Source organism: Pelodiscus sinensis, chromosome 9 (genome assembly GCF_049634645.1).
Source record: "Pelodiscus sinensis isolate JC-2024 chromosome 9, ASM4963464v1, whole genome shotgun sequence".
Taxonomy (NCBI): Eukaryota; Metazoa; Chordata; order Testudines; family Trionychidae; genus Pelodiscus; species Pelodiscus sinensis.
In genome coordinates, this window is record NC_134719.1 from 31,342,595 (window position 1) to 31,366,979 (window position 24,385).

The 24,385-nt window shown below is 41.1% G+C and overlaps 1 long non-coding RNA gene across 1 annotated transcript in view; it reads left to right on the top strand.

The window, feature by feature from the left end:
* The window catches only part of LOC102445491 (uncharacterized), a 55,211-nt gene that overhangs the window by 22,031 nt on the left and 8,795 nt on the right, over positions 1 to 24,385 (top strand). Inside the window, exons 2-3 of the long non-coding RNA XR_003088791.2 lie at positions 17,954 to 18,312; positions 19,911 to 20,124. This is a non-coding gene — a long non-coding RNA (uncharacterized LOC102445491). The remainder of the gene's footprint in view (positions 1 to 17,953; positions 18,313 to 19,910; positions 20,125 to 24,385) is intronic.

The following is a 24,385-nucleotide window of genomic DNA, read 5'->3' on the forward strand; positions in this document are numbered from 1 at the left end:
GTGAGGCTTGCAGTTTTGAATGATCCTGTTTTAAGGAAGCTGCACATTTTTTTAATCTCTCCAAAAAAATAATACCTATATGCAGACTGGTTTTGTGAGGAAAGGGACTCCAGATTCATATCCATTTTCTGAACAGGTTTCCTTGTGTTTCTTAATGTTTCACTGTTTTGATAAGATCTTCATTGCATAGTGAAATACTCTAAGCATAAACTAGGCCAAAGGAAAACATTGTATAGGACCATCACTTTCAGTTTTGTGCTACAGAAATCAGTGATGTGCGACTTTAAAATCTCCATGCATAAACACGTTTGCAGAATTCTTCAACAGCACAGACCTCTTGCAGTTCCCCTTGTAAAGCATATTTGAATTTCACTCTGGTCAATCCTGCTTTTAAGGCCGTTGCTTTATCATATATCCTTAGTCATTCGATATTTAAAATATGAATCTCATTACTTTTTTGCATTTAGTGGCTGCAGATTTCAGTGGTATTTAGGGGACTAAGGCTGTAATGCTGCAAATGCTGACAAACTTACCCAGCTTTAAGCACGTTATTGGATTACATAAGACTACTCATATGCTTAAAGTTAAGTATGTATATGCTCTTTGCCTTCCAATGGATAAATCAATTTAACCTTTTTTTATAACACTGTCAAGTTTTTGGGAAGTTTTTCTAACATAGCACAAGCTACAGAGATACCTCAGTACACACAAATAAGATGCTCTATGTTATATTCTCTTAATGTAGTTACTGTCCCCTCTAGGATCCAATAAGGAAAAGTCACCAATTATCACACTGTTTTTGTCTATATAATGGACAGAACGGACAAACTGATTCAGGTCTTGAGAAAAATGCTTGAGATAATTCATTAGTTTGTGTTCATTTCTCTGGCATGAGACATCCCATAGTTTGTTAAATCAAACATTTCTCCATAACTAGAGCAGGGCCAATTCAGCAAACATGTATTTAAGAATGCACTAGCTAGTATCGGTGCCTCCCTCCTTTTTTTTCTGCTTATGGGCACTCAGGTAGTGGAGTTTTCAGTCATAGAACATTCTCAGGGACCCAAGGCAGCTGCTAGAGCAGGAGTGGGCAATATTTTTGAAATAGGGCCATTTCACCAATTTTGGTAATGGTTCTCGGGCTGGCTCTGCCCCCAGAAGGGATGGGCATCAGATGGAAGGGGTGAACCTTTGCAGAAAGAGCGGTTCCCTCTAGGCACCATGTGGGGGGAGAGGCGACTTTGTGTACTGGCCCACAGGGTGGGGGGAGCATACAAAATCTCTTTCCTCCCACCCTCTTTGTGCCAGGGGTGTGCAGCACTCAGAGGAAACCACAGGCCATCTTCAACAGCTGGTGGTTCCTTTTAGTGCTGCACGATCCTGGTGACTTTGTGCACTTCCCCACCCCCAAACCTGATATGGGGCAGAGGGCTCAGGGTGCAGGCTTCAGCCTGGCAGCACTTACTGAGGCAGATCCTGGTCAACAGAGCTCAGGCAGGCTCTCCACATTGTTCCCATTTGCCACAGAGGAGGGGCCAGGCAGTTCTGTTTGGTGATTGCCAGTTCCCATTGGCCATGGTACCCAACCTATGAGAGATGCAGATCTGGTCCTGGGGTGGGGCAGTAAACAGAACTTCATTATCTACCCTGTGCTTAGGGGCATAGAGGGGCTTCTAGCCTGCGGCACAGAGGTACTTCACAGGATGGATAAAAATAAGCAGTGGGTCAGATCTAGTCAGCAGGCCAGAGATTCCCCACCCTGGTTTAGACCCTGATAGCTATGTGTCATAGAAATAGAAAATGAGTTCTCATCCTCTAAAGTCAATAACAGAAATGAATGACCGTCTATTTCTACTAGTAAAATTATATTACACTATAGAGGAGGAAGAAGCAAAAGAGGACCGTGAGTTACTCTGTGAGAAGAAAAGACAGCTTCCATCATGAGTGGAAATATCCATTTAATGCTGGACAGTCCCATATATGCTCAAAACATTATTCCAGCCAAGCACGGGAGCTAGATTGTTGTAAAGCTTCCCTTGAAGCCAATGTTTTTATAATTAAAGAAATTTGGATCTCATGTTGAAATAAGAGACAAAGACTATGCATTGATTGAACTCCATCCTTTACACTTTCTTTTTCTCTTTCTTTTTTCCTCTCTCTAAATTTGGTTGAACTTTGGATTTTTTATGCCAACCATACTTTAATTTCAGAACCAGAAATGCCTAAGTGACTGGTTCCAATGCATATTTCTTTTGGAAGCCTAACAAAGGGAATTATCCTTTGGAAGGCTTTTACTCTTTTAATTTCCTTGCTACTTTTACAGTCATGCCTTGCATTAAGATCATATGGTTAGCTAAATTGTGTGTTATGTTTTAGGTATTTTTTGTGTCTAATATCCAAATTTGTATAAAAAGTATTCAAGATCTGTTTCAAATCCATATAGTTGGAAGCTGGTTATCAGATTCATATTAAATAACTGGGAGGCAGAAATGTTATAATCAGAATATACTTTTTAATGTAATAATTTTAAAGTGAGTTTAATGCCTGTGAAAGGTATCAGATTGACAACATTGGAGAAATAAATCCTGTCCTTAACCACAGAACATTTATGGTATGGAAAATGTTATTGCAAGCTCCTCTGCAGTTTTCATCAAAATATTTGCCTTAGTTTTCGTGTCCTCTTTGATCTATTTGGCTACTCAAGCTTGCATGCTGCAATAGATTTTATAATGTTATTAGCCTTTAAGGTGATGGAAAGACTACTTAATTGAAAAGGGGATGACATAATAATCCATTATTAGTTATTTAATATTTATAGAGTGGTAGCACCTATACACCTCAGCCAGGCCGTAGCTCCTCAGCAAATGACCGCCACTGTTTCAAAGAACATGCAATCTAAAACATAAAACTTATCAAGTGGGTAGGAGGAAGGAAGGAAAGATTAAAAAAAGAAAATAGGATCTTTTAGTGTGGATTCATTAGCATACACTGCCTGAGTCTCAGCCATAGTAAGGCTAACATTGTTTGAAGTTAGTGATAACTTACTGTGCTTTACAATCCTTTAGAAATCCTACCTGCCCAGGCCATAGCTTTGCATTCTTTTCTACATTTTGCTATCTGTTTGCCAGGGGAAAGCTAGCATAGATTTGTTGAATCAGGAGATTGACAATGGGATTCTGGTCCTGGGATCTGATTCTTGATCTCAGTAACACTGGTTTTATGCCAGTGTAATTCCACTAACTTCACTAGTGGGGGACTACTGTTGAATTATACCAGTGCAAGCCTCAGAATTGTAGTGAGTGACAGTAGTTACTTCGAAAGCCTGTGTTTGGCTACAGAAGATGGGTTGGTGGTCTTACTAGTCTAGTTCCTAGTGCACAAGTATTTATCTCAGCACTAACTGGAAACTTTACTGGTCAAAGGCAAGAATTTATGAACACTTTTCATATTGCAGATGGATTAATATCAAGCTGTGTTGGCTACTTGATTAAAGTGCCATTGTCTTTTAGCTGGCTGAGCCTCTCCGATGTGAACCAGAAGTGTAGGAAAGCTATTATTTCCACTTGTTTTTTTCAAAGGAAGAGGCTGCAGGGAGTCCTTCTGCATCTCTGTGAGTCCATTCAAAATAATACTACTTGTATGAGAGCTATCTGTAATTTTACAGGAAAGGACTGTCCCAGTGGTAAACCAGTAGATTTCTTTAGAATCCTCAACTAGTCTCTCTAATTTCTACTGGAACACCAGTAGGCACGGGACTGGATTGATCTATAGATCTAGTTATTAGAAGGGAAACTAGTAGGTACTAGCTGAAAAACAGTAATTTGCATTATAGTATTGCCAGTAAGTTGTCTGAATTCAGAGTGGCATGTCTCTGTTTTAGTATTCCCTCTGGAATTCCCTGCATTATGTCTGCCAGGAATTGATGTATTGTATAGTCTTTAAGATTTGTAAGCCTCATTGTTTTCTGTTCTTTACATTTCACAAATGAACATATTCTCTCCCTGAGAGAGATCTGAGGCATCATAGCTGGGATTAGCACCGGTTTCCTCAGTATTCCTCCTCCACGACTAGTAGTCCTATTGTCTGGAATTATCTGTTATTACTGGCGGAAGCCTGTTTTATTATTCAATATTGCCGTCATCTGATTTGTGTTTGGCCTCAACAGCAGACACTGCTCAGAAAATGTAGACACATTTCAGTAGCAGCATCAAAAGGTATGGTCCCACATGCCCTGTCACTGGTATGATTAAAGTAGTGTTGACAAAGTTTCTGCTCCTTGTAATGCTAACTGACCAGTCAGCCAATGTACCGACATGCTACCACATCTAGTATCACTTCCAGAAAACTTAGCTGTGCCTCGTGGCACAGATAATGTTCTGTTCCTGGATTATTTAATGAGCTTTTGGGCATGAATCCAAGAATACCTCTTTGTAGGTGCTTATTGCCATCTTTCCTGCAGGTGTCCCAGGTCCATGGCTGACAATGTGCGCACAATACTTATGACCCTCTTTGTGGCATGTTCATGATAAAGTCCCCCTTAAAGTGAACTTGGCATCCTTCACCTCTACACATTTTTATTATACTCCACTTCTCTTTTTGGCTACATTACTTTCCCTAGAGTGCCTGCGCACGTGTGTGGATGTGGGTGTGGATATCTAAAGAAGCTATAATTGAAGAGAGAGTCCAGTTATGACTGTTATATTTACTCTCTTTATCAAAATCAAGCCAATCGGTCTGAAATTTCTACCACCAGATCTTGCCCCAGGATGTAATGTTTTGGCAAGTATGGGGAAAATCACGACATGTCATATCTGTGGAAGTGAAAAAATGACCTATGCTTTAATTTAAAAAAATCACCCGACTTTTAATATTTTTGATCTAGAAAAGTCTGGACTGTTTTGCTTTGTTAATTTTTGTGACACAATGAGGTGACTGTCTGGCTTTAGAAATTGGTTATGGCATTATTTATGTGTGATTGTCATTTTTTACATTTATAGTATCTGCCTGGCAAAATGTGTTTCAAAAACAAATCATCAGGTTGATACAAATTTTGAAAACATGCATCACATGGATGAGTGCTCTGTAACATTTCTGCCTGTTTTATGTCCTAGTAAGAGAGGAATTAGGTAGAAGCTATGCTTCTGTGAGGCAGAGTTCCTAAAATCTGCAGGAGCAGCTAACTATTATCTTCGGTCCTTTCTAATGGTGCTGAGTGTTTTGTAATGTGGATTCTTTCCTTTGAATTTTTAAGCTTTTTCTAAAATTTCTGTTTTCTACTTAATCTATAGTGTTATCATATGGAAATTTTGGGGAGAATAAGTAATGGATACTTTCCATCTTAAGTAGAAGTTAAATAACTTTTTGCCTAGAGGAGAATTAGTATAATGTAGGATATAAGCCTGCCCAAACAGCCAACATCACCTTCTACTCTACTACCCAGAAAAGGCTATTTTTCAACATAACACTTATGCTACTTCTGGTCCAAAATTAAATTTCAGAATCCTGTTGCAGTCCTTCACCGAACACCTCATCAAGTTGTTTCACTTACCTCCTTACTTTTTTTGATTAAAGGGAGATTTGCCTTATATATCAAATATTCCCAAAACACAAAAAATATTTCAGGTGAGAAATTTCACCAATCCTGCCCCCCTCAAAGAAACTAATCTGGATTTGTTTTCTCCCATCTCTGTTGTTTGCCTATGGCCTACTGGTTTGATCTGAGCACTTTACTCTCTGGAGCTGTCAATTTAACCACTCCTATGAGCACTAGAAGATTATATACTGTACAGATACACAATAGATACAGTTGAATTTTTTTCTTAGAATCCTTTCTTGGCATGTGAAATTTCTGTTTTGTTTGTAGAGGTCATAGATTGTCTTTGGGCATTAGCTTTTAAAAGAGCATGGAAAGGATTGTGCTTTTAAATTCTTATAAATGAATTATAGGAAAAGTTCCAAATGTAAGTAAATTCCACAGGTAAAATGTCCCCAATGTTTGGTGCATATGGTATTTTTCTATTGGTGTCTATTTTAAAGTTAAATCACCGTAATTGTATAGGAGCGCGCAGTGGGATACAATACTAACTCAATCACTGAAGAATAGCTGAGGTAAATGTACAGTGGTGGGGAATAATCAATCAGTTTAACCACAGTAGAAACATGTTCTTTCATAAAGATGTGAATTCATGATGTATATTGAACACTCAGACACAGCCAAGTTTTGATTGTATGGTTTTGCTATTTAAATAGCAACAGAAATATTTCTGCTATTATTAGGCCTTCTGACAGGAGGAGGGGGAGCGGCAAAAGGGGCAGTTGCCCCCAGGCCCAGCAATACAACTGGTCCTGGGCTCTGCCCACTGCTGGTGCTGCACACTCTGTGAGGCTTGGAGGGTGGGGGAGGGGAGACACACGCCCTAGTCCAGGCAGGGAGGGCTGGCTGCCTCAGCCCCACTCCTTCAGGGAGCGTGAATTGGCCCCCTCCATCTTCCCCAGGGACCTATGTAGGCTCCCCTGGCTACCATAGGTAAAGTTATATGGCATCAAATTCTTTTTTTTCCCCAAAGCTCTTCGGGGCAGGCACTGTTTTTACATTCTGTGTTGGTACGGTACGTGGCACAATGGAGACCTGGTCCATGACTAAGAATCCTAGGCACAGTCATAATACAAATAGGGTTGCCAGGTGTCTAGTTTTGAACCGGACAGTCCAGTATTTGAGCTGTCTGTTCGGGAAACAAATTGAGAAAATATAAATGAGAAAATATAAATGTCCGGTATTTTCTAAATAAGATGTAATGTAGATTGTGATGTAATGTCAAGTGTGTCCGGTATTTTTGTTGAAACCATCTGGCAACCCTAAATACAAATAATAAACAAACACTTGCCTGTTCATCTCACATTAAAGACCTCAAGGCACTTTGCCTAAGAATTAGGGATTTTAAACTCCAGTTAGGGTAGTTATATGCTGCTGCCTGTTTGCAACACCCCTGGCTTGTAGTTTCAGTTGACTAAAGTTTTAACCACTCCTTGTTTTCTGCTGCTGTTGTGCAGTGTTCTGCTAACTGGTTGCCAAGTTTCATTCCAGAAGTGAATGTATTTCAGTGGTAAGTGAAATGAGTATAGTATAGAGGGAAAGCACTTTGGGATTGAGCTGGATTAAAAATGCTGTTAATGTAAGCTTTTATCAAGAAGGAAGGGAATGTCACTGTTTAAATGTGGGTGCTCTGATGCTTTCTGTGATATGTTTTCCAACAGTGTTTTGAATTCTGTTGAAAGAGCTAAGCCTTCAGGCTCTTCTATTCCTTTTTTAGATTCATTTCTCTGTTTAGATGAAAATAAAACCCTTTGCAACTTACTTCAAACTTTCTTCAAAGGAGTTGCTGAAAAAAGAACATTCATATGAAGCATATAAAATTGTAAGTGAATGGTAAGCACAGCAGATAGCAACAATTTTAAACACACTAATGGACATTATATTGTAGGAAGTTGCACGAGAGAAAGGCACAGCTGGAGAAGGGGAGAGGGACAAATGAAAACCTGTTGAATAAATCTAGCCAGACAAGTGATAGAAAAGTACCAGAGTAGTGAAATACTGTACGCATGGAGTAAATTTTATCAACAGAGGTAAAGGAGCCTGTAAATCATGTCAGTTGCATAACTGATATGTGAACATGTATGTGCTGTTTGAGTTCTTTAGGATACAATAATGAAGACTCCAAGGTGGGTCATGTGCATTATAGGATTTTGGCATGTTTTTTCCTACTGGTAGTGGTGTATTAACATAGCTCACTGCACTGATGGAGTAAAGCTCTCACATACTAAATGGAGATCAGACTCCTTTGCAGTGCTGGCCTTACCATGAGGTGAACTGAGGTGGCCGCCTCAGATGCCAGACTGTGGGGAGGAGCCATTAGGACCCAGAGTGTAGAAAATTGTGTCTGCTGCTGGTGCATATGGGGGCATCATTTGAGCTCCCTGCCTCAGGTGCCAAAATGTTGTGGGGGGCCCTGCTCCTTTGTGTTGTGTATAAGATGTTTTCAGGTGTATACTTACCATTTGTTGCTGACTGTGAGGGAGCGAAGGGAGGAGGGCCTAGCATCATAGGAGTCAAACAAAGCCTTTTGGTGCAGATAGTCCTGCCCCGCTCAACCTGTAGTCAATGCCAGGCCTGGAAGGAGGATAAAAGGAAGGAGCCTGGCTCAGTTGGGGGCAGACTAGCAAGGAGACAGGAGTGGGGTGTTGTAATCTTCAGGACCTGAGCCAAAGCCCAGCTACTTGGCCACCCATGGGCATAAGTAAACCTCCAACCCACCCCCTGGGACAAAAGTGGAGAACCTACTCCAACTCTCACTGATGAGGGGGAAATTTGGACTCTTGGGGCCATGCCCCAAACTTAAGGGCTGCGTCTAGACTGGCAAGGTTTTCTGCTTTTGTGGAAAAACTTGCCAGCTGTCTACACTGGCCACTTGAGTTTCTGTAAGAACACTGATGATCTCATGTAAGATTGTCAGTGTTCTTGCGGAAATACTATGCTGCTCCCATTTGGGCAAAAGCCCTCTTGCGCAAATACTTTTGCGCAAGAGGGCCAGTGTAGACAACGCGGTATTGTTTTGCACAAAAAAGCCCCGATAGCGAAAATGGTGATCGGGACTTTCTTGCGCAAAACCGTGTCTAGATTGGAACGGATGCTTTTCCGCAAAAAGTTCCTAGGCCCAGGGCACCAGCGGCAGGGATCTGATCCCCTTTTCCACCAGCTAATTCCAGGACCTAACTACTAGGCCACCCCATTGCCAGGGAGACTCAGCCACACTGACAAAATGATTGCATTCGAAAATTTCTGGCTGTTTTTCTTATATTACCAACTATCTCTGAGTCAAGGTAGGACAGCAACTGGGCTGGGGTTTGCATGATTTGTGAATACAAAGAAAAAAGGAGCAGTTTAAAAAATATCTCCCTCCCCCCACCCAGAAAGAAATAATGGGCAATATGTTTCCTTTTGAACTTTTTTCAAATCAACCTCTGGAAAAGGTGTCATAAAACCCCCAGAAATGAATAACAGCACAGGGGCAAAGAAAACTCTTGTTACAGCTGTCCCTGCAAGTCTATGAGCAAATTGTGTTTTTCTAAATAACTCCAGAAAATTACATGGCCTTAACAAGTTTCCCAGGACAGGAACTCCTAGTTTATTACTTGCTCACATTGTCATCAGAAATTAATTTTGTCCCTGAAAGACAAATTGGCTGGTAGCTTATGAAGTTAAATGGAAAGAACAAGTGAGCATCTGTTTCTTCTGCATTTTGTCTCCTTGGTGTCTTACATATAAATGAATCAGAGTGTTCAAACTTAAATTAAGATCTTTGGCTAGATAAACAGTTAAAACTGGTTCCCATAGCTACCTCTCACACATAGCTGTGATTGCATTATAATCCCCTAGTAATCAGGTCTAAATGAAAGAAAGATGATAAGGGTGCTATTTTCAGTTTTCAGTACTGATTTTTATTAGCTCTCAATCAGATCAGGACTGCTTTGCCTTTCATCACATTGTGGCAGTGTTTGTGGAATCATTAGAGTAATAAAGTGTAAATCTTACCAAGGTGCATTTTTCTTGAGGTGTTTTATAGAACTAAAATTTTGAAGATTACATTGACTGGTACAAGAAAGATTTGTTTTTGCAACTGGAGTTAGAATGTAATGTATGCTGTATTCATTTATTCTTTACCTGACTATCTAATGAATTAGCCAGCTAAGTAAAAATACTCAAAAACCTGCTTGTCTGAACAGAGCCATAGGATATGTGCAGGTACAGAATTTCTTAATTCGCCTGAGTATCTTATATCCCGTCTTTCCCAATACATTAACATGCACAAATGAATTACAGGCTAAGCCACAAGCATTGTTGTTACCAGCATGCAGTGTTTAGTAATCTAGCACAGCTCAAAGAAACATCATGTTGAAACCATATATAAGCTTTTAGGATAGAATAAATTTCTCAGAAATAGAAGATCCTCGAGGTGCTTGATCATCACATGATGTTAATGGTCCAACAGTAAAATCAGTGGTGTGGGAACAGACCCTAAACAGATTCTAAATCTGCTCTATCCTTTAAGGTTAATTTCAGTTGATGCTTTTACTTTCAAAGGTTTCTAACTGGTACATTTAGAGGAGGCTACACCCAAACCTCATATGGCTTTTAATGGATGCAGATCTAGCTTCTAGCACTGAAATCCAGTTGTGTTGACTTTCTAATAGTGTTGCAGAATTTTTCACAGAGTTTGCAGGTGTGCCCGACGTTTGCAATTACTGCAACTTTTAATACTGTAGTTATTTTAATTTCCCATAGGCTTTATTATATCTGGAATACATTACAATGTATCATGCTCAACCACAGCCATTACAATCTTGCCTGTTTTTTAAATGTTGGATTGTATATTTATATTAGAAGTCAACTGTCCTTGTAGTTCAGTGGTAAACATTTATACTCATCCATAAGGCTGGAAAAATATAATTGTAGATGTGCAAATTATTTACAAAAGTTTGTAAAACATTTATTTTTAGATTTAATTTTAAATACTGGATGGAAGAGTGTTTAATATCAATATTAACAAGAGATATTTACCTGCTATGCTGTAAACAAAATTAAAATTTTTCAAGTCATCATCATTATTAATGAATTTGGGCAAGTCTAAGGTATTAGCTGGTACTAAAATTCATATTTCTAGGCTTGGGTTGCTACCTTTATATAAATTATGTCTTAGCTAATCAAATATTAGTGTTCAAGGAAGACTACAAAGAATAAATCAGTTCATAAAAAGTTAAAATTAAATAAGAAAAATCTGTGTTTTAAATTTTAATCCATTATCATTTTAAGACATGAAGATTCTCTCAGTCTAACATGATTTTAACATAAATATTTTAAACTATAAAAAAACTCAAATGCATATGTTGATTCATTAAAATCCAAACAAATAAGCACATGAAGTATAACAGTCCCTGAGAATGTGTATGTGTGTTTGTATTTTGATATGCATCTGTAATATGTCTGGAAGATGTTGCTATTTCTAGCCACACAAAAAAAGTAAATTGTAGAGTCTGATTATCAACAGATAACAAGACATAGCGTATATAAATAAATGCTCAGCATCAAAACCCATTATTGGATTAGCTATATAATCATGTTTCAGGCTGTAAGTCTGTGCTGACAAATGAACACTTTTCATTTGGCTCAAGGTCCTCATCAGCAACGGAACTAATTTTACATTCTCACCCATTAAGTGAATAAGATGTGGAAAAAGCTGTCTGCTTTTTGAAGTGTAAATTTGCTGCTACAGGCTGTGCAGACCAAAGCTCTTTTGAAGCAGTGAAATGAGATCATCTCTGGGGACATGTGAACCTGACAAAGTTTAGGTCATTTATGTGGAAGGTGTGTGTGGGGGGGTGTATTTTGTAGAACCATTTGGATATGATTTCAGTAGTGACATATATGGGGTAATTTGGAAGAAGCTAAAATTTACAAGCTTTGCTTCCAAAGAACTTGAACTAGAAGCACAGATGCAACTTTTCATCCCTCAGAAAGAACATTTTATGAACATTTGAATTGGGTAGTTGGCCAGCAAAGCTTGGAAGTACTAAACAGTCTGCATACACTCAGCCTCTATTGCTTCACAGAACCTAATCAAGTCTCCCACAAGCTCTGTATCTCATGAATTAACGATTTCTTTGTGGCAATGGCTGTTAGAGTGGGAGGAAATTTCCCACTAAATTTCACCTTCCTTCCCCTGACAAGGAACCAAGAACATCACAGCCCAGAGTTTCCAGTCTCATGGATTTTAGCCCCATAAATCAGGGTCTGGAGTCTCCTGCCCTTTGAATCGGTGTAATGTCATTGGATGTTGTGGAGTTAGTCTGCTTTATGCCAGTGTGACTGAGAGGAGAATCAGGCCTCGTAAGCACAGTTTGGTATGTCGGTCCTAGTCGGGAATAGCTTTACATGTAGCAAAGTAGTGTCCTCTCTGGCTAATAAATGTGAACATGTAAATGTACAACAACAAGAAGGGCAGGCTTTTTACAGGGTCTGGTTCAGCATCCCTTAATGATTATGCATTGAGGGTCAAAATAGGAGGAAATTAAGTATCTTCAGAGTTCCATCAGTAGTGACAAAGACCCTTGGGAGAGGAAAAGTCACATGAAGCCACAATAAAGAAGCGATGTGTATAAACTACCACTTGATTGCACGTAGTTGTAAAGAGCATAAAAGCACATTAATCTTTGTGTGTGTTTGTGTATGTATATCTATATATAACACACACCAAGCTAATGAAAACAACAAGAAAATGCAGACTGACACTTAGCTCACAGATGTAACATGCATCTAGCTTAAATCTAAGATCACATTGCTTGAGTTTATAGATTTGAAATTGTATTTCAAAGACTAATGATCTTCTGTGTTTGTACATGTGACATGCCAGGTGAGTGTCCGCATTCTTAAACCAGAACAAGAGTCCTCATCAGAGGCAATTCAAAAGACAAATAAGGTTATTGCCTTCATCCACAAAGGTTTTTTCCACCCAAGTTGATAGTACAAAGGGGAGCATCTCCTTGTATTATTGGGATATCTAGTGGTGGAGCTAATGGCAACAATACACGTGGGTAGCCTCCCAATTGATTTGATTAAAAAAATGAGACAGTGATTTTGCATTTTCCTGTTAATCTTCACTTTCTGACTTTTTAGACAATAATAGGGTAATGGAGATAATAACTTGGGTACATGAAAGAAAAGCATTTTGTAGTAGTCTGAGCATGTGACTGAGAGCTAAGAATTCTTGAGTTATTTGTCTCTGAAGGGAAATCATGAGGTGGGCTTTCGGTAGATCATTCAAGCTCTTTGCTTCGGTTTCCCCATCTGCAAAACGAAGCTGATATTATACTCATCTACCTTATTGGCATGTTTTCAGAGTTAATTAGTTAAGGTCTGTAAAACATTTTGAAGATATAAAATGCCATGTAAATGCTAAGTATTATATTGTTATGAATACCCCTCCCCTCCACCCACACAGAATGGGTTAATGCTAGCTAAAGGGGGTAACAAAAATTAGAGGCTTTTACAAGATTATCGGTGGAAAAGAAATACTGGAGAGAAAATAGACCCATTAGCAAACAAGGAAGGAGATGAAGTTAAGTATGATTTTAAAATGGCTGAGTAATAGAGTTGCTTTCTGAAAGAAAAAAAATATCAGTCTTAACAAAAATAATGACTGACAATTATGAAAAAATGGAGACCTTGTGAAAACAGCTGTTTGACTAAAAAGCAGATTGAAGAAAACATGAATATATGCAAATGAGTACATCTAAACAATAAAATTTTAGGGTCTTAAGTGTGCTGCTAAGCTAATTAACAGTTTATAGCTCTTTACAGTTTGCAAAAATCAGGGAGATATGGGATACTAGAAAACTGAAAATAAGCAAGTGTGGTACTGATCTTCAAATAACAGATCCTGGTAATTACTGTCCAGTAAGTGCTATAATGAAATTGGGAAATAATATTAAAAGAAAAGAAAATATGTATGCTGTCTATCGGGGTGGGGAATTTTTTTTTTTAGTTGGGGGCTGCCCACGCACAGAAGAAACAGTTGGGGGTCACATACAAGTGAGAAGCAAAAAAACAAAACAAAACCCTCACTGATGTGGCCCGTGATTGAGAAGGAGACACTCCCCATATTCCCCTCACATACCAGATCTTAGGAGGGCTCAGCCTAGTAGATTTTGTGTGCTCCAGCTCCCTGGTGGGGTAACAGAGGGGCTGGAGTACCAGTGTGGGCTCCCCAATCCTGGGGGAGCCATGAGCCTTGGGAGCCGGATCCAGGCAAGTTACTGCTTTGCAAAATCCCATCTTAATGACTTTAAGAAATCATTCAATATTGTCCACAGAGATTTGTGGGATATTATAGAATATATGGAATATCAGACAACCTCATCAAAATAAGGAGATGATATGATAGAAGTAGGTGCACAGTAAAATTGGATATAGGCCTGTGTGAATGGTTTGAGATTGTGAATAGAGTTAGATAAAGCTGCATGTTGTCACCAATCCTCTTTGTAGTAACAATAGACTTAGTGAAGAAGTGGGCAACAAAAGTGATCGCAGATGGTTTAAAATCATAGAATTGTAGTACTGGACGGGACCTTGAGAAGCCTTTAGGTCTAGTCCCTTGCACTCAGTATTATCTAGGCCATCCCTGACATATGTTTATCTAACTTGTTCTTAAAAATCTCCAGTGATGGAGATTCCACAACCTCTCTGAGAAAATTATTCTGGTGCTTAATTATATCCGAAGAGTTTTAGAAAGTTTTTTCCTAATGTCCTGCCTAAATCACCCTTGCTGCAATTTAAGCCCAGTGCTTTTCATTCTATCCTCAGCAGGAGAACAGTTTTTTACCCTCTTCTTTGTAACAGCTTTTTATGAAATTGAAAACTATCCCTCAGGGTATGTCTACACTACAATGTTAGTTCGAACTAACATTCATAGGCGCTACACTAGCGCTCTGCTAGTTCAAATTTAAATCGAACTAACGGAGCGCTTAGTTCGAACTAGGAAAACCTCATTTTACGAGGATTAAGCCTAGTTCGAACTTACTAGTTCGAATTAAGGGGTGTGTAGCCCCTTAATTCGAACTAGTGGGAGGCTAGCCCTCCCCAGGTTTCCCTGGTGGCCACTCTGGCCAACACCAGGGAAACTCTATGCCCCCCTCCCGGCCCCGGACCCCTTAAAGGGGCACGGGCTCGCTACGGTGCCCGTGCCAGGTGCAAGCCTGCCAGCACCCAGCCAGCAGACCCTGCACCTGGCACGGCTCGAGCCAGCCACCCGATGCCCCCCAGCCCACCGCCTCATCCCGGGACCAGGCTGGCGGCTGGGGCTGGTGCCCGGGACCGCAAGAGGTGGGCACCTTCCTGGGCTAGTGCAGACATCGTGGACCTCGTCCACGATCTCCGCACTAGGCACAGGAAAGTGGCCGTCTAGGGCAGGAGAGCTGCAGCCTGGCCACCCAGGAGCAGGAGTGCATGAAAATCAAGGGGGTCCACTGAGACCCCCGACCCTGAGCCCTGAGCTTACAATGGCCGTCCTGGGTCAGACCAAAGGTCCATCTAGCCCAGTAGCCTGTCTGCCGACAGCGGCCACCCCTAGGGACCCTGGAGGGGATGGACCGAAGACAGTGACTAAGCCATTTGTCTCGTGCCATCCCTCTCCAGCCTTCCACAAACTTTGGGCAGGGACACCACTCCTACCCCCTGGCTAAGACTACTCCATGGACCCAACCTCCATGACTTGATCTCACTTTCCTTTAAACTCTGTTCTAGTTGTAGCCTTCACAGCCTCATGCAGCAAGGAGTTCCACAGGTTAACTATTTGCTTTGTGAAGAACAACTTTCTCTTACTAGTTTCAAGCCTGCTACCCATTCCTTTCCTTTGGTGTCCTCTAGTCCTTCTTTATGGGAACTCAGGAAGAACTTTTCTGAATGCACCCTCTCCACCCAACCCCTGCTTTTAGAGACCTCTATCCTGTCCCCCCTCCGTCTCCTCTTTTCTAAGCTGAACAGTCCCAGTCTCTGTAGCCTTTCTTCATCTGGGACCTGTTCCCAACCCCTGATCATGTTAGTTGCCCTCCCCTCTCCCAGCCTTTCTCTTCCCCTCTCCCACCTCCTTTTCCCAGTCTCCCCCAGTTTTGTTCAATAAAGACAGAGTCAATGTTGGAAGAAACGTTATCTTTATTTTGTACATCAATAAGAAGGGGGGCTAGGGAAGGGTAAGTGGAAGGAGGTGAGGGAGGAATGGGGCACGAGCCCCCGATCGGGAGGACTGGGCTGGCTCTGCGGGCTTCTGGGGGTGGAAGCTCTCCTGCAGCCCCTCAATCGCCCCCTCTCCCCGGATGGCAGCCTGCGGCAAGTGCAGCCAGGCTGATGGCCGAGTGCTGTGATGTGCCCAGTGTGGGCACTCCGGGCACTCCAAGCCAGGACTGGTTTTCAAGCGGGGCACCCCTAAGAATTGTCTGTCCAGGGTGGGGGTCGGGACCCTTTAAGCGCAGCTCTCGGCTAGCCTGAGACAGCATCTCCACAGTCTAAGTCCTCCTCTGATGCCCTGCTGGCACTGCTTCCGGCCATCCTTAAGCCCTGTTCAGGGTCCACTCAATGTGGACATGCTAGTTCGAATTAGCAAAACGCTAATTCGAACTAGTTTTTAGTTCTAGACGCGTTAGTTCGAATTAGCTTAGTTCGAATTAACTAATTCGAACTAAGTTAGTTCAAACTAACTCTGTAGTGTAGACATACCCTCTGTCTTTTCTTCTCCAGACTAAACAAACCCATTTTTTTCAAACTTCTCTCATCATAGATCACATTTTCTAGACCTTTAATAATTTTTGTTGTTTTTCTCTGGACTTTGTCCAATTTGGCCACAACATTCCTGAAATGTGGCAACCAGAACTGAACGCAATACTCCAGCTGAGGCTTAATCAGCAGGGAGTAGAGCTGAAGAATTACTTCTTGTTTTGCTTCCAACACTCCTGCTTCTACATCCCAGAATGGTGTTTGCTTTTTATGCAAAAATGTTACCCTGTTGACTCTCATTTAGCTTGTCATCTACTAAGATCCCCCAGGTCCTTTTCTGCTGTATCCTTCCTTTCCGATTTTACATGTGTGCAACTGATTATTCCTTCCTTAAGTGGAGTACTTTGCATTTATCCTTATTGATTTCATCCTGTTCACTTCAGATGATTTCTCCATGTTGTCCAGACCATTTTGAATTTAATTTTAACTTGTGCAAAGTTGTTGCTATGCCCTCTCCAGTTGGTATCATCCATAAACTTTATCAGTGCACTCTCTCTGCCATTATCAGAATCATTGATGAATATATTGAACAGCACTGGGTCCAGAACCAATCCATGCAGTGCTCCACTTCATATGCTCTTCTAGCTTAACTAAGAACCACTGATAACCACGGCTCAACAAATAATGTAATCTACTCGCCCGTGGCAAGTAAATTACAACCCAGAAGAGCCGGCACAGAGCGATCTAGTGTCCTACAAATCTGCAGATATCTTTTCTATATCCATGGGTGTCCACATCTGCAGATGTGGATGCGGTTATCCATGGCTCATTTGTGTTGATACGGTTGCAGATACAAGTGTTGTATCCCCTCAGGGCTTTCCGGATATCTCCTGGGTAAGCTCCTTGTGTATTCTAGGATGTATTTTTTTCAGGCCATGGTGACTTGAAGATATCTAATTTGTTCTTTCCCTAATTTAACCTTTGATCCTGCCTTATCTTCACAGGCTTTCATTAAGTTAGATGCCCAATCATGACTGAACTTTTTGGTGAAAACCGAGACAAAAAAGTCATTGAACATTTCTGCTATTCCTACATTTTCTGTTAGTTTTTTTCCTCAAATGGGTTAGCTGAGATGAGTTGCATGCTTTTACTGATGACATTCCTTTACTAAGACCTAGTCTACCCTAAGAGATTAGGTTAACATAACTGTGTTAACATAACTCTCGGGGTGGTGGAGTTCTCATGCCAATGGGAGAACCCTCAGGTAGCCACAGTGGTGCAGCTGAATCACTGTTGCCTTATGTGGAACAGGATGATTGGCCTTACCTCAGAGTTCAAATAGGAAAGCAGCACAAACTGGATTAAAAATAAACGCAGAGAAAACCAACATTACGAGGGTAGGAAATTGAACAACAGATGCAAAAGTCAATGGAAAAGATGTTGGATAGGTGGGTAGGTTCTGCTCTCAGGAGAGTATGTCAAAATTTAAAGATGTGAGTGATAAGAATGTTTGTACAGGATTCGGAAAAGCAAACACCAATTTTGAAAAGGTGAAGAACATCTGGTCGAACAGATATTCTTCACGCTGAACTTAAGGTCAGGTTATAACAAGTGATTTTTCATGATTTTTTACAGAGATTGCTACTGGAAAGATCAGACATGTCTGATGACCATGGCTAACAACAAACAAAATTAGAGGCAGCCCATCACTGATGACTAAGAAAAATATTACTTATTCCACAGAAAGATTAATAACAAATGTGAGCATAAGGAGCTGACAGAATGGGACATATGAGAAAATACTATCAAAGACAGAAGACTCAGCTAAGCAAGCATGGAATTGGCTGCTTGAGGCAGGAAAGAGAAACTTGCAGAAGATGGTAATAGAATATTGAATGCACTGCCATTACCCAAGAAGAACCAGAACTACCAAGCAATCAGTATCAGTGGAGGAGCTAGACTGCCCAATGTGTTAGTGGCACTGAGGAGCTAAGGTAAGGTTTATTGTATGAATTAGGTTTAATTTTTATTCTGTTACAAAATTAGAGGATGAAAGAAATTTAATGGCTGCAAGACAGATCCTGTGCTGTGCTGTGTCTGTGTATACCAGTGGAAGATCTGGCCTGTAATATCTTGATTTCAGTAAATCATTTCATATAGTGTATGTAGATGACTACAATCATTGTATTCTACCACTTACTTTTTAACCACTATATTAGAAGTTTCAGAAGTCCCTAGCACATAGAACAACTCCAAAAATTGGGTGTCACATCTTTCCAAAATAATTCAAAGGGTTCTAGGTTTGTTTTTTCCCCCGGGTAAGTGATTAAGCAAGTGAGAATTTCTAGGCCAATCTGTTTTTGAGAGATGCCATTTGAAAAAGAGTTGACCCTAATGGGAAAAGTCAGTGTATATTCAGAATCAGTTTGGCTGTCCAGACACTCTCAGATTCAACCTTTTCCTCCCAAATAAAAAATGCCGTGCAAAAAACCACACATACGAAATCAGGCAGATTATATGTGACTAAGTTAGAAGGTGGATAAAAATAATGTATACTAATTCAGTATGATTTTAACTGGAGAGGGCTTCTCCCTTCCCTATTGAAGCCAATGACAAAATTTCCATTGCTTCTATGGACACTGAGTCGGGGCCCAGCTATAATCATAGTGGGCAATGTATAGAGTTAGTGGGAACTTTCCAGTAGACTGAGGTAAAGGATCAGTATTATGGACTTATGTAGCATCTAAGGAAGGTAGTATGAGATGCTTTATAGGATCTGGTGGACATTTGGGGATATTATGAGTACCAATGTAGTAAAATTGCAAGGAGTTGTGCCAGACATGCCTTGTAAGGTGTCTGTGAAAATGTTATGATTGGACAAGCATGATCACTTTTTATGTTTGTATCACCTTTATGTAGTCAGTCATGTATAGGGTGCATCTGTATTTCCAGACTTGGGCCGCGGTGGGCATCTGGGTAATCACCACCCCCAACAGAGTGGCATCAGCACTAATTATTCTGCTTGATGGCCCATCAAGTGAAATCGGCTGTACAATAAACCCATTGAAAGGATTAGGGACTACACCTTATGACTAAGGATGTTAGCATGTAGTCATTTACACAATTAACTGCTAAGCCTGGGTTTATTGGTTAATCCTAATGACTTCACACCCTCCCTCCCCTGCCTCCCCCCTTCCCCCACCTTGCTGCTTCTGTATCGAACTGGTGCACATACAGAGTCAGCTCCCCCGGAGCCATCTGCCTCCCTGCCCTACTTCCTCTGATAGAGAGGCAACAGCGCGGAGGGTGGTGGGGAGGCAGACAGTACATGCAGGAAGCCAGCTTTCAGACTGGCTCCTTACACATACTGGCTCTGTGGAGCCGCCTCCCCCATTCCACTCTGCTGCCTCTGTATCAGTGAGAGGGAGCAGGCAGGAGCTGGTACTCAGCAGTTAAGTGGTTACAAAAATTCAGCGGTTACGTGGTTACAAAAATAAAACGTTTACTAACAACCCTATTTAGGACTCAGCCAGGCATGCGGGGGTATGCATATGGACAGAATTCTTAAGCCTTTCAATGCCATGTGCTATAGGTTTGCGTCTGAAACAAAGGAAGTACAAGCACATGGCAAAAGGACTATAAAGGGCAGCTGCTGAATCATCACCATTCTGTCTTCAATTCTGCTTCTTACCTCTTGAGGACTTTTGCTATAAACTGAATGAAGGACTCAATGACCCATCCAAGCTATGGATGTGATCCAGAGGGACTTTGAAGCCTGAAAACTCATCCACACTACTAAGAACCTGGTATGTGAGCTTTGTAGTCTGACGTACATTCCAAATTGCTTTACCATTTAATAACTTTTCTTCTTCTTTCATTAGTTTTAGACTTGAAAGGATTATATGTGAACAGTGGGTTTTCATTTATTTATTTATTTAGTTAGTTAGTTATTTTAATAACTTCTCACTGTACAGGACTTATGTGCTGCCGAGGAGCCAGAGAACTGCGATGCAAAAAAAAAGGATTGTGTGATTTCTTTTTAGTTTTTTAACCACTGTGGAGTATCAGAAGCACAATTTGGGCACATATAGTAGCACAGCTAAAGCTGAAATAAGCTATGCAACTTTAGCTACGTCAATTGCGTAGCTTGAATTGAAATAGCTTATTTCGGCTTTTGACATGGTCTACACAGCAGGAAGTCCGAGAGAGCTCTCTTCCTTTGACTTCCCTTAGTCCTTGTAAAATGAGGGTTACAGGAGTCAGAGTACAGTAATTCCTCATATAACACGTGCCTGCTTAACACGTTTTCACGATAGCATGATTTTTTTTAGGGAACGTTTTTTGAATTACACGACGGGCCCCGGAATAACACAATTTCTCCAGCTGGCCCATTGCCGGCATCTGCGCGGGGCTTCCCCTGCCTCCCTGCAAAGCAGCAGAGGGTTCACCTCTCACCGCGCCGGTCCCAGCGACCTTCCTCCCCCTCGCCAAACGCAGTGCGGGTCCAGGCAGACCCATCACAGGCAAACTCCCAACCCAATCCCCCTCCCTTCTCCTCTCCTTCCCTTCCCTTCCCCAGAGCCAAACACCTCCCCTCCTTGCTGAAACCCAGTCCCCTTTCTCCCCCAACCTTATGTCCAGGTCCCAACAGACACCGCCACTTGAAAAGCAACCCCCCACCTTTTCCATTATTTTCAATGGGAAAATTGACCCTGCATAACACGTTTTCACTTAACACGATCATTTTCTGAAACATATCTATAGTGATAAATGAGGAATTACTGTAAGTGATCCTCCGGCTTGCCGTTATTTCGACATTATGTTGAAATAGTCTGCATCTACACTACAAGCCATTACGTTATTTTGAAATAACATCAGTTATTCTAAAATAACACTGCTGAGTAGATGTATTCTTTGTGACTAGCTGAGGAGTTTAACTTCAGTGTTACCGACCAGTCTTGGGAATATGCTGTCCCTTTTGCAGCCTACCCTGACCTTGGCATTTGCGGATGAGGTTAAGATTGGCAGTATTGGGAACACTCTTAAGGACAGAGAAGTAATACAAAGACACTTCTTTTTCATCTCTAATTTCTGTGATTCTATCAACTGTTATGCTGTTGGCTATCAAAGAAGCTTTCACCTTCTTTTCTACTGGATTCCATTTAAAAAACATTTCCTACACATTTTCACACCAGTAATGGGGTCACCGCACACCTGGTCATAGAAACACAAATCCCCTTAACAAACATGAGGAACTGAATGAATAACACCTTGAATGCTGCTTTGAAAAAGTGACCCAACAGAGTTAAGTCTGTAAAGATAGCTCACGAATGTATGAAAATCTAGATAGAAATGTCACCCCATCAAGCATCAAGATTACAACTGTAAAATGAATAGTATTAAAAGAATAGTCTGAATGGATTCTGAAAGGACTATCTACATGCATTTCAGAAGAGTGTAGAGACACTTACAGTCTGATTCACATTTAAACTAACTCTGGTATAAGTAAAATTTAAACCCACTTCAAATCCTCCTTACAGTGCCAGGTTGGTGTAAAGAGACTGTCATGTAAATGAGAATCTGATGCTAAGAATTTCTATACAACTGATTCTATGCTCTTTGGAATACAACTATTCCCCTTCTCTCCCCCCGCCTTTACTCTCCTCATATACTGTACTGCACTTTCTTTAAAACTTAAAATAGTATAATGTGCATTCCATTTTATGTTCCTAGAAGAGTAACACAGATCTTATAATTGGAATTTATATCTCTCATTCCCATTATGGTCTGACAACACTTGACTGGTAATTCCGAAGATTCTTAGATTTAGTTAGTCCATCTGATACCGTTTTACTTTGTGTGATACATTCTATCACAAGATACCATGGCACATTGAACACTTAATTCTGTGTGTTCATCCAGCAATGAATTTTATCACCATTGAGTTTTGTGAGTTCACAAAATAGCCCAATTTTGAGAAAAATATGAACATGCTCATGTTTTTCACCAAAAAAAATCAGAACCATTTTCTTTCAAGCAAAATCTTCAAGCAAAAGTCTGTAACACTTCAATGTTACTACTAAAGCAAATAGAACATTCAAATGTACACACATTCATATGTGAGAAATGGCCATTTTGAGAAAACTACAAAAAAAAAAACCTTTTCACAGTTGGAAAATAACTTTCCTACACCACTTCTTGTCATTATATCTCTGTTCTACTCCAAAATTGAAATAATATATTATGAGAAAAGAAACTATATTGAAAATAACAGAGTAGAAGTAACAGCTGTAAAGGAGAAGAAACAGCTTGAGAAGAAATTGTTATTGTTGGAAATTAAAGCTTTCTCATAGTGTCTACTTTAAATTGAAGAAAGAGGCCAGGTAATAGATCACATGTATAACAACCAGAGTCAGGACTTGGGGATCTTTATATGTAGAAAGAAACTGAGGCAGCAATATTTTGAGGGGCCAAGGTTTTGTGCTTTTTAAAAAGTCTTGAAAAGGGACATAGTTTCCTTCTGATTCAATCTTCCTTTAATTCTGCTCCCAAGCAAACTGAACTGAGGTAATCTAGATAGATACTGGTCTTTTTTTTTTTTTGTCAATGAGCTTGACAAAAAAGGGAAAATATGAAGGGAAAATTGTCAAAGGTTGGTATAAAAACATTTAGAGGTTTATTCTGAACATGCTGGCTGTGTCTACATTGGCACCCCTTTCCGGAAAAGGGATGCTAATGTAGACTTTGGAATTGCAAATTCCGTGGGGGATTTAAATATCCCCCGCGGCATTTGCATTTACATGGCTGCTGCTTTTTTCCGGCTTGGGGATAAGCTGGAGAAAAGTGCCAGTCTAGACGTGATTCTCCGGAAAATAAGCCCTTTTCCGGAGGATCTCTTATTCCTTGAAAGTAGGAATCCCCAAGCCGGAAAAAAGCGGAACTTGCAATTCCGAAGTCTACATTAGCATCCCTTTTCCGGAAAGGGGTGCCAATGTAGACATAGCCACTGGGTTCAACAGAAATTGGAAACAAGAATGCTTGCAGTCGGGGATCATTCAGTGTTAAGTGTTAAGCAGAGATTCTTCTGATGGAATCAAGGCCAGATTTGGCCCTTAGGCTGTAATTTGGGCACTTTTGGAGTCTGCTTTATCCTAGAAACACTGAGCTGTTTTGTCCCTAATTTTGTGAATATATGCATTCTTCTACCTGAACAATGAAATCTTTATTCAAAAATGAGGAACAGAATAAGTGGCTGTGGCTGTATCTTAATAGTGTTGGGATTCTTTCCTGTTTTGCCTCTTGAGACCATCTCACAAGCACACTAGGGAAGTTTGATCTAGATGAAATTACTAATATGATGGATGCAAAACTGGATGACAGGTTGAAACTCTCTTAACTGGGATTCTCTAGTCCAGCAACATCCATGGTCCAACAGGGATGTTGCAGGACCAGAGAGTCCCAGTGAAGGGCCAGCTGCAAGGATCCCTGTGGGGCTGGCAGGGCAGTGGGCTGCCCACAGTAAGCTGATGGCAGGGCTGCCCAGAGGGGGTGGGAGACCCAGTGCATGGTTGCCCAGCAAACAAGCAGTGCGGCTTCCCTGTGGGTCCTGGAGCCTCAGTGCTGGGTTGCCCAGTGGGTCCGGAGCCATGGCAGCAATAGCTGCCCAGTGGGGTCAGCAGAGAAGTGGGGCCAGCAAGAGGTGGGGAACTGGCTGGGGATTGGCAGCCATGCTGGGAGAAAGGGGGCGGTGGCAGGGGACAGAGAGGACCTCCCCTGGTCCAGCAAAATCTCTCATCCAGACTGGTCAGGTCCCGAGGGTCGTGGACCAGGAAGGTCCAACTTGTAGTTATTGATGGCTTGCTGTCAAACTGGAGGGAAGTGGGGTCCTGAAAGGGTCTTTCTGAGGTCTGGTATTAGGGGAGCAGACAGCCTTGCTGGGTAAAGCATGGGAAGGGAGCGACTCCGCACTCCCTGAAGGGGCATGTCATTGGGCAGATGTAGCCCTCAGTGCTGCCAGTGGGCAGTATGACTGCCCGCCCAGCCTTCAAAGCTGCTTGAAGTATGCTG